The following is an 11194-nucleotide window of genomic DNA, read 5'->3' on the forward strand; positions in this document are numbered from 1 at the left end:
GCAGCACCGCTCTGCCCTTGCCTCTCTTTCCCATACAAATCCCAAAGCAGGGCTGCTCGGCCCCAGGATGTGTACGTCCCAACGCCAGGACCCTTGGTGAATGGTGAAAGGGATTTGGGGCTGCTCCAGGCTCGCCTTTCCAGCTCTAAACCACCAGGATTTGTGAGCCCTGTTGGCACGTCCTCCTTTAAAGAGCTGGCTCTGTCTGTCCCCTGTCTGCCCATCCCCGTGACCTTCCTCCTTCCCCATCCAGCCTTCTGGCACCTTGGCGCTGCCCTTTAGCCCCAGCCACCTCGTCTGCTCCTGCGGGACCGGGGATGCTGGCGTCGGCTCCATCCCGATGGATTCACCCAAAATCTCCCCACTGTGAGCCTGGGTCCTTCGTGTTCATCCCACTAGATGGCAAGGCAGAGTATTGGGAAGCGCCTGACCTCAACTCCTGGACTGCAAACCCAACCTCTGCCGTTTTCTCTCCCTCTCGGGGCTGTTCGGTCATTTCAGGGACTTCTGCCCATGCCCACAGAGCTGGGGGAGAGCCCAGCACAAAGCTCTGCGGGCTGGGAGCCCTTGCCCAGGTGCTGGGGGTTTGCAGAGGTGATGAAAGCAGCCGGGGGGGGAGAAGGAAGGGGTTGCTTTGGGGGAGAGGAGAACAGCACGGTAACCCCCTGGGATGTGCAGCACCCCCCTCCTGCTGCTGCTCCGCGGCCCTTTCCCCCCCCTTCTCCAACCCCTCGGTGGGGATCTGGTGGCTGGGCTGTCCCCGAGCACCCATACAGGGCTGGCAGCACCCTGCTCTGGGGCTGGTGTGGAGGCACAGAGCCTTCCCTGGGGCTCTGCAGCTTCCTCCTGCCAGCAGGATGACCCAGCCCCAGCTCAGCACCGCGTCCAAAATCCTGCCACCCCTGCCACCCTGTGCCTCCAGGGCCGTGGCCGGGTGTCCTGGCTGCTCCCCATCCCTGACTGCTGCAGCTCTGCCTCAGCTTGGGCTGCTCACTGAGACCCGCCTGGACCTAAACCACTTCTGGAACGGGGTTTTTTAGGGTTATCCCGTGTGGAGCTGTTTATAAGGGGCTGCACACCTCTGCTGAGATGCGCCTGCTGCTTGGGGCAGAGCGCGGCACCAGCCCTGCTGCGGGCACATGGGGCCAAACGGCAGCAGGGGGGGGAAGCAAAGCATCCAGAGACAGAAATTAGTGCAGGAACCTGGGTTAGGAGCTGCCAGCTGGAGCTGTGCAGAGGCAAAGCCTCGTCGCTCTGATCTCGGGAGCTGCGGGGCTTCAAAGCCGCCGGGAAACTGTGGGGGCTGCGGTGCTGGAAAAGGGGGGGAGTGAAGAGGGATGGGGAGCAGCCCTGCTCGGGGAGGGGGGATGGATGAGATGCGGGGGCTGCTTCGGAGCTGTTTTGCCTTAGGGGTGTGCAGGGCTGCATCCCAGCCGGCCTGGGGATGGAGCAGGAGGAGCCCGGGTGTCCCGCCTGTCCCCCCCCTGCTCCCCTCCATCCCTCCTCCTTCCCTCCCTCGCCTCGTCCCTCGGTGTGTGATCCCTGCGGCTCTCCTCTCGCCGCCTCTCTCAGCCGCTCAAGGTCACCTTCCTCGCTGGGCTGGATTCTCACAGATTGATTGTTTGGCTCCGTGCGCTCCCCGCCTCACGCCAGCTCAGCATCCTGCCCCCCTCCGGGACGTCTCCTTGCCCCATCCGTCCTTACAGGGCACCAAAGGGGGAAAGCCACCAAGCCACCGAGAGCAGCAGCCTTCCTCCTCCTCCTCCTCCTCCTCCTCTGCCCCTCTCTGTGTCCTGTGGGGCAGGACACGGGCGTGCTCCTTCCCCTGGGTTATTTGGGGGGAGATGGGACGTGCGGCCCCCAGGGATGCTGCTGTGGCTGCCCAGGAGCTGCCCCATCCTCTCTGCTTGGGTTTCTTCCCCCTGTCTGCCCTTTCCCACCCTCCTCACCCAGATTTCTTCTCTGCTTTCCCCCCACCAGTGTGACCAGGAGCTCCCCGTGCCGTACTGGGACGCGTCCCTTGGCCAGCACCTGGGGACAGAGCTGTGGGGTTAAGGGGAGCAGAACGGGGGTGTCTGGGGTCAGAGACCTGAGACAGGAATCAGAGGAGGAGGAGCAGGAGCCACCTTTTAGCCCTCCTGGCACCCAGGCAAGCAGGGAAGAGGTCACAGAGATAACACAGTCCCATGCCCAGGGCAGTGGCCACGTCCCTGTCAGCCAGCCCTGCTGTCCCCACTGCCACAGCCCTGTCCCCAGCCCGCAAGCAGGGCAGGCAGCCGGGGGATTTATTGGCCAAACGCACAATCAATGGCAGGATGGAAAAAGGCCACAGGACTGGGGATGCTGACGAGCTCCCCCGGGCTAGAAATCACCCGTAAACGCTGCAGGGGAGGAAGCGCCGTGGCCCGGCTCGCTCAGCGAGCAAGGCACAGCTGATAACAGCTTTATTTATAGCCCTTAACGGGCAGCTGGCTCAAGGCACCGATTTGCAGAGTGTGTGCGATCCTTCGGGGTGGCTGCTCCTGCAGCCGATGGCCGCAGCGCTCGCGTGGCCCCGCCGAAGCCATCGCCGTGCTTCCATCGCCCTGCATTGGGTCAGGATCCTGACGTGCCCCATTCCCCATCCCCAGCTCCCAAGGACTGGCCAGAGCCTCGTTTCCTGCCCGTATTTGTACAGAAATCCCATACGGAGAGATCCCGCTCCGTGCCTTAGGGTCACCGAGGTCGCGCATCCCCAAAACGGATGGGGTAAGCGGTAATGCCCACGTGGTCGCAGCTGTGTTGCTTCTCAGCACCTCCATTTCCAGATCCGTGGGACGCCGTTTTGTTTGGTTTTTGTGTTTTCTGAAGGAGGCCAGCACTGGGATTCATTAGGTGGGGGCTGCAATGGCCCTGGAGATGAAAGCCCGGATCATGAATTATCACCGGGGTGCAGACAGCTGCCCAGGCCTCCGCGGGGAAACTCAACAATGGGAACGGAGACACAAAAAAACTGTTTGGGCTTTTCCTCTTCCCCATTTTCCACTCCTCCACTTGAAAAAAAGGAGGAGGAAAAACGCACCAAAAGGAAGAGAAAGAAGAAAACCTTTTTTCTTCGCCTCCTTCGCTCCAAATCCTGAGTGTTTAACATAAAATTAACCTGCAGCAAAGCAGCCCCCTCCCCGCAGCTGGAGGTGCCTGAGCACCCTGGGACTTTCCCAACCTCCTCCTCCTCCTCTTCCTCTTCTTCCTCCCAGCTTCAGGACTGATCACAGCGAGCTCGGGGATGGGAGATGCCACCAAGCTGCAGCTATTATTAGCGCCGTTGCGCTAGGTCTCGTCAGCAGGAGCCCTGACACCTCGGGGAGGCACGTGTCCCCGGGGGGGGCCGCGGGGTTTAACCCAATTCCTGCAGAGCAAAGCGCTCGGAGAGCCCTGGGGTGCGGTGGGGGCTGTGGGGAGCCCACGGGGATGGAGCCCAAGGGGGGTCCCTGTAGTGCTGTGGCTGATCCCAGCCGAGGAGCAGGGTCCCGTGCCCGCAGCCAGCAGGGGGAAGGTTTCCCCAGCACCACTTCCAGGGTTGTTCTTTGTCCCTGCACCGGCCCCCATCCACCGGCCGAGCGCACCAAACCCTCTGACCACGGAGAAACGATGGGATGGATAAAAGCACCCATAAATGCGATCACTGTGACTTTTCCATCAGCACGAGCCAGGCTTTGCCACGGCTGCTGGGACAGGCAGAGGGTTTCCCCACCTCAGGGCTTCCCCCGCTCCTGCCTGGAGATGTTTCAGACCCAAACTCTTCCAAGCACGAAGCGCACCTGAAAAGAAGCAGCCACACGTTGGCTTTGGGGCCAAGCACCCCTGGGCAGCACTGGGCAAGGCAGCAGTGGTGTGCCGAAGCCCACGGACCCCAAATGGAGGAGGAGAGCCCCCGTTCCCTGCCTGGCAATCCTGACCGAGTGCTGTCTTTTAAAATAAGCAGCCGGAGAGCCCGGCTCTTCCGTTTCTGTAGGATGTGGAAAAGCTGGAGAGGGGGAAGAGAGAAAAAGCTTTGAGCGAGCGAGTGCAAGTATCGCTAATTTATGATCAGAGAAATGTGTGTTTGAGTTGGGAGATTACAGGGAAGGGCCTGGTGCTCAGCCGATGATAAATCTGTTTTATCGAGGGGTTGTGAAAAGGCTTCCCCACCGGGCAAATTGCAGGAAGGCAGAGCATAATTACCCCAAATTCCAATTTGAGTAATTACTTCTACCTACCTGTCACTCCCCTGGTGCTTTCAGCTGGATGGAGAGGCTTTGCTTTCCCTCGCCTCTCTGCTTAAGAGAAAAAGCCTTTGTGCAGTGCTGCTGGGCTCTCTCTGAACAGCGGGGCCAACCCCATGAGGAGCCAGGGGCTGGAGGCTCTCTCCTGAAAGGTTTTGGGGCCGGCTGTTGCCCCAGCCCAACCCGGAGCATCCCCTGGGCTGCCTTTACCCCACATCACCTGGGTAGGGGCCACCAGGCTTCACTTCGTGCCATGCCACCGTCGCACCCAAGCAAGGAGAGGCAGGGTGGGGAGATTTGGGTGGCTGCGTCCGAGGACACCCCTGTCCTTGCAGATAGGGCAGCCCCCTCCTGGGGGGCAAGGACCCATGGGGAGAGCCCCAGCAAGGAGCCAGGACACCCACTGTTGTCCCCCGTCCACGTCCCCAGGATGGGTGACACATGGCAGAGGTGCCCAGGGCTTGTAGGGACGCTGGCTGCTCCGGCCAGGATTTGGGGTCCCGTATGGGGCTGCCCGGCCTCGTGCCCCTCTCCCCGGGCTCTGTGCGGGTGGCAGCATCGCTGCGCCTCCACGCCGGGCACGAGGCAGTCGAGGTTTTACTGCAGTGGGCCGTGGATAGCTTTGGTAAGCGGCGTCTCCTACTGCTTCCCCGAAGAGGCAGGCAGGCTACGGGGCGCATTAGGAAGCGGCGCACATCGCAGATGGATTGCTTTCCCTCTCTCCTCCACCTCGCCGTCCTCGCCGGCTGCCTCCACGCCTGCCCCCTCCCTGTTCCTCCCCATGTGCAGCTCTGCCCGTGTCACCCAGGTGTCCCCAGGGGGGTGCCAAGGTGCTGTGTCCCCCCTGTTATGGGTACAAGGGGCAGCTCCGTCCCAATCCCAGCCGGGTGGCTGCCAGCTCCGGGCTGCCCCCTCCCCAGGGCTGGCCGCAGACAGGCTGCGGGCGGAGCGGTGACAAGCGTCTGCTTGGGGCAGCCAAGCAGAGAGAAAAATGACCCCGGCGAGAGCCAGGATGGGCTCCGCATCTCAAGTGGCTCCCCAGGAGAGGCCAGACGGTGCCCTCCGCCAGGAGCTCGGCGGCAGGAGGCGGAGGGCGTTGGGAAAGCCACTGCTCTGCCCGCAGCCGGTGCCGGGATGGGGCAGGGATTTTTCTCTTGGGGGAGTTTCCTCCCACTCCATCGACAGGTCGTTCTGATTTACCCTAGTTAGTGAAAGGGGAATCAGACCCTAAAAGGGCTCCGAGAGGGGCAGGTGATGGTTCTGGTCCCTCGCACTGCCAGCTCTGGGTGCTTGTGGCGAAGAGGGGATGAGTCCTCCATAGGTGAGGGAAACTGAGGCATGGAGAGAAGGGGCTTGGTGAGCTGTGGGAGGGCCCCAGTGCTTCGCACGCCTTTTTGGGCCCATTTTCACCTGATTTGGGAAATTACTTCCACGCTAAACCTCATCTGAGCATGGGGATGGAGAACCCTGCGGGAGGGATGGAGAGGAGCAGCAGGTGCTCGTGGGACAGGGACGGGGGGGATTGGGTTGGGGCCCGTCTTGGCATCTTAAAAGCTGTTTTGGCTGCTCAAATCAACTTTTCTGCATCTCTGCAAACCTCTTCTCTGGCTGCCCTGGGTCTGCTGGAGAGACGTGTGTCCTCTGTGCTGGTGGCTGGGGACGGAGGGATGCCTCAGATGGACAGAGGGACACCTCAGATAGACAGACAGGGCTGCAGCGGGGCATCTCCTGGGTAAGTGAATGGAGAAGGAGAAGCAGAGGCACCTGCTGGCCTCCAGCAACTCGTTAGGTGGCTTTGCAGAGAGGCTAATTAGGCTGGGAGCACCCCTGAGCAGCGGAACCCCGCGGGGCCGGGTTTGTCCTTCCCCGAGTGCGGCGAGGCCGAGCCCGGGCGGGCGCTCACGTGGCCCATGCTGCTAAAACTTGCATGAGGACATGCGCAAAAATCGATGCGCGTGCTCATGAATTAATGATCGGCCGGCGGATCGATGCAGCCTGCCCCGCGCGTGCTGTACTGCTAACGAGCACCAGCAGTGGGAGCGCGGGAAGGGCCGGAGACATCCTGCTGCAGCCCTCCTCCATCGCCAGCTGCTCATGTTCCCCGCGTGTTTATTTTGCATTTGCTCCCGGAGCCACTTGAAACGGAGATCAGGGCATGGTCACGAAGGGGACCGGGTGTGTGTTGTGATGCGGGGAGGGGGCTGCAGCTCTTTGAGGCTGGGGGGATGCCGCGAAGGGCCGGTGCCGGAGGTGCCGGAATCGGAGGCGTGCCGTAGAAATACGCACGTGGGTAATTTCTGATCAAACGCCGCAGCTCCCGGTGCTGGCATGTGTCACTCCCGTGGCATTACCGCCGTAATTAGAGCCTTTCCCCACAATTGCATAAGAACCTCGTGGTGACTCACCGGGTTTGGGGGGAGAAGAGAGGGACGCGGGGGCGGAGGTGTGCGCATGCGCGCGCCGTGCCAGCACCGTGCTCAGGTGCTCCGAGCTCGCAGCTTGCTCCTCGGCCAGCCCTGCTCCGGCCTCCCGCCAGCCAGCGAGCTTCCCGTCCCCCCAGCATCGCCTTCTGCCGGGCGTTTATTTTTGTCCTTGCCGTTGCAGCTTTCTCTGCACGCCCGTGACCCTTTGGCACCGATAATAGCATGTTTTAGGTCCCTGATTAAAACTGCTGTGGTGTCAGAATCAATAAGCATTGATGGCCGAGACTGTAATAAGTATAATAATCCCCATTAGGGTAACAAATGGGGGAGAGAGTGCAGGGCTGCTAATATGGTAATGACACGAATCTGCTTCGATCAGCTGGAGCAGCAGCATCCTCCCCGCCAGCGGCAGGCGCGGGGCTGTGGCTTTCTCGCTGCGAGGTGTCCTGGGGCTCTGCAGAGCTCCTGATCCTGCTGCTGTCACGCCTCAGCTGGGAAATTTGGCTTTGCCACCTGAATGATTGGTATTTTGGGATGTGTATTGGTATTTTGGGGTCCCAGCATGGCAGAGAGGACAGGGGCTTGGTGCAGCCAGGCTTATCCCACCCTGAAAGCTCAGAGGGAAACGCAAAGGCTGAGATTATCGAGCGGGGGGAATTCCTGCTCCAACCCATCCTGCCAATTTATTTTATGGAGAGCAAGGCTTCTGAGGGCTGGGAGGGAGGGGAATGCCAATTGCATTACAGTAGCTGCCCAGAGGAAAAAAAAGAAATCAATATGTAATTCTGGCCCCATTGATCTGCGGCTCAGACGCTGCGGCTCTCCGCTGCGTTTTGATCAGGTTTCACGGTCGCAGATGAGAGAGCCCCAGCAGCGTGAGCCCTCCGCAGTGGGGGGATTAAATGAAGCTAAATGCTTTTCAAGTGAAAACTATACAACTTTTTCCTTAAATAAACCCAAAGTAGAGCAGCAGCAGCGAGGAGGGCTGCAGTGGCCGTGGGGCTGGGCGCGCTGTCGATGCTCTCGCCTCTCTACCCGCAGCCACTGCTGCAAACATCACCTGGCTATCCAAAAGCCCTTTTTATACCCAAAAAGCTGCTGGCTGAGACCTGCCAGGGCATCCGCGTGGCTGTGGGGATGCGCTCAGCATTGCACTGGGTGCGGGGGGTTTGGGAAGTGGTGCTGTGCAGGGGGCATCCGTGCTCCGGGGCCGGTACCCGACCACGTGCTGTGGGAAGGAGACCAGCCCCGGGCAGAACCAGCTGGGAATTTTCAGACAAATGATTTTTGCTTGAAAAACGTGGGGTTTGTTGAAATACGGCGTGTTTATAGGAAAACATCAGTTTCGACAGATTTCTATTTCAACATGGGTTTGAGGGGGGGGGGGGGAGGAAGGCTTTCCAACTCATCAAAGGGCTGCCTTTGACCGCTTTTGCAGCAAGGCGTAATCAATTTCCCAGCTCCAAATTGCTTTTCATTTGGGAATGTAAGTAAACGCGTTGCAAAATCCCCTTTTGTAAGGGGGCTGGGATCCCACTGGAGGGGTCAGGGAGGGTCTGGGTGGCAGGCTGTGGTTAACTCCTTCCAGGCTGGGCTCTGGGTGCTCAGACCCTGCTCCCTCTCCCCTCCTGGTGCTGCCGGATGGCTCACACCAGAGCTTCCTTCCCTGCTATGAAATTGCTTCATCTCCAGGCTGGCAGGGGACCCAATGTGGGGCACAATCGTTCATTTTCATGCTGTTTTTCTTGCCATTTACCCTACTTCGCAGCATTTTTCTGACCTTGGTATGGGCGAGGGTGGTTGCGGACATTCTGGCCGGCTGAAGGCATTTCCCTGCTGCGGGGACAGATGTTCTGCAACCAGACCCCTGGAAGGCTTTGGGATCGCACCAAACCAGCAATAATTCCCTTCAGTAAGGCAAGGGTGATCTCTGAGCTCGGAGCAACCTCCGCCGTGCAAGCCTGCACCTTATTTGAGGCACTGCAATTCCCAGGCTGTGGGCTGGAAGTGCTGGTGCAGGGCACGAGGCAGGCGGGGAGCACAGAAGGCAGTGAGGATCCTGCCTGGGAGCTCTGCTGGAGCCCAAAGCAACGCTCCCTGCTTGCTGGGGAAGTTATGAGGCCTCATCAGTATGCACAGTAGAATAAAATATGCAAACAAGATGTTTTCTGTTTATAAAACTGGCATCTCCATAGATGAGGCACTCCGCTCCACCCCTGAATTATTAATCAAGCTAACGGCTTCGTTCCAGATGTTGGCTTTCCCAAGCAAAGGTGCTTGGCCCCAGCACTGCACCTGAACAGGAGCGTGCAGGTGCTCCACAGAGGCACAGAAGCACTCAGAGAAATAGGATTTGGTTCTGTGAGTGAGGCACAGGGACAGGGTTTGTCCTATTCATAAGCCATAAGCTCTAATTCAGACCACTAGCAGCTATTAAAGGAATTCGTCGCTTCAAAAGCATCTGATAAATAAATGTCCATCAGGGTGTTTAAACGTTAGGCAAGGTGAAGTTTGCTTCCAGGCGTGGGGAGCTCGGTGGTGACAGCCAAGGCTGTCATTTTTAATTATTAAAATTAAAAATAATAATAATAATGATTATTTTTACCCTGCTGTTGGTGCCAAGGACAGACCCCTCCTGCCTGCAGCACCCTCCTGGCGAGGAGCAGCAAGGTTCCCCAGCAGGGCAGCTCCCTGCCAGGCTTCTGGAACAGCCAGAGGTAAAAACGGGTGAGTCACGGGCACCCCGGAGTTTCCCAGCCTGGTTTCTTCCCCTGGGTGGGGTGAGCTGAGAGGTGATTTTTATTCTCCTCTGGGTTACGCAGCAGGCTCTGTGAGTGGCGTTGCCCTGGGGCAGGCTGAGCGCAGGAGGAGAGTGATCCGGGGCTGCTCCTGCAGGGCAGGCAGTGACAAAGTGTCAGAGCAGCCGAGTTTGTTCCTGGAAGTCACCGGGGGCCACGGCTCAGGGCTGGCACCTGTGGGTTTCACGTCTCAATCCCTTGCAGGGAGCTGGGCTGCAGGGACCTCCTGGCACCTCGTGCTGCCCCGGAGCACATCCCTTGCCCACAGCAGCCCCTCTTCTCACCAAGGCTTTCCAGGCACAAAAAGGGGTCATTTTGGGGTCCCCCAGGATGGGGCACCCCCCTCCAGGGTGGCTCAGCTCCGACGGCTCAGCTCCGCTCAGCGAAGCGGTGGCTGCGCTGGTGAGCGGCCAAAATCTGACCTGCCTTTACTTTATCTCCTTGCAGATCTCGTGCAGCTCTTCAATCAAACGTTTCAGTGCCTCAAGAGCTGGAAAGGATTTGGGGAATGTGGCTGGGTTGTTTGCAAACTTCTCCGGGCTCCAGGCGCCCTCCCAGCTCTCCTTCCTCCAAGACCAAAGGGAACCCGAGCCGGGAGCCCTGCAGCCGGGAGCTTCACCCCAATACAGGGCTGGGACCGGGCACAGGAGCCAGAGCCGGTGGCCACATCCAGGATATTTGGGCTGGGTCCCAGCTGGAGGAAGGATCTGCAGCGAAGCCCAGGGCACGGGGAAGTGGGAGCCACCTCCCTGCTGAGCTCTGTGGGACGCAGCAGCCCGTGGTTAGGGCTGGGCCCTCTGTAGCTGACCTCGGGTGGTGTCCCAGCCTCCGAAAGAACTTGAGCGGCTCCGAGGGTGATGCCTCCCTTGGAAACAGCAACCTGAAATTACAGCAAGGCCACAAACGCATCCGCTAGGGAGCACGGGGCGGGCTGGTGGCGGGATAGCCAGCTCCCAGCTGGGGCAGGGATGCGAGGAAGAGCCAGGAGCTATTTCAGCTCCCCGTGCCACCCCCTTTCCTCGCGTTGCTCCAGCTCGAGTGCTAACGAATGCTTCACGGGGAGCATTGCCAGCGATGCTCAGCACAGGAGCAGCTCCTTGCCCTGCCCCATGCAGGGAAATCCCTTTGAATTCCTTTATGGGGCTGGAGGGGGAAGGAAATGGGGTGGGCACGAGCGCAGCCTGTGCTAGGAGCAACGAGCTGCTTTGCTGAGCCTTGGCTGGCTGTGCCACGTCCTGCTGGTGCTTTTTGGTGGTTGCTGTCGGATCTGCTAATTGCAGCAGGCTGGCTTGCCTCCTCCCTGCTGGAAAGGGGCTGCCGTGCGCACAGAGCAAGGCTGGATCCTGTAGGGCCGGTGCCGGTGGGGAAGGCTGGGGAACAGTTGGTTAAGGAGAGGCTGGAAGAGGAGAATAAACCCCGCTGGAGCTGGGCAAAGATGCTCAGCCCTGGGGAAGCAGCTGGGAGAAGGAGCAGGGTGTATAAAGGACAGAGAATAGGGTTTGACGAGCATCCTGTTGTGCTCCCCGTGCCCCCTTTCCTCCCTCCGGCACAAAGCGAGGGGCAGGGCGGGCAGCCTGACGTGGGAAGAGCAGCCTCTGGTAGCCACCGGGGTATTTTCCGGCGGCAGGGAGGCTCCGAGCAGTGATGCTGAGGCCTCTCCGTGTTGTCATCCGTGACGCAGATGTGTCACCGTCCCCCGGGGTCCCCGTGCAGCAGCCGGTGCCAGCTC

Source organism: Aythya fuligula, chromosome 25 (assembly GCF_009819795.1).
Source record: "Aythya fuligula isolate bAytFul2 chromosome 25, bAytFul2.pri, whole genome shotgun sequence".
Taxonomy (NCBI): domain Eukaryota; kingdom Metazoa; phylum Chordata; class Aves; order Anseriformes; family Anatidae; genus Aythya; species Aythya fuligula.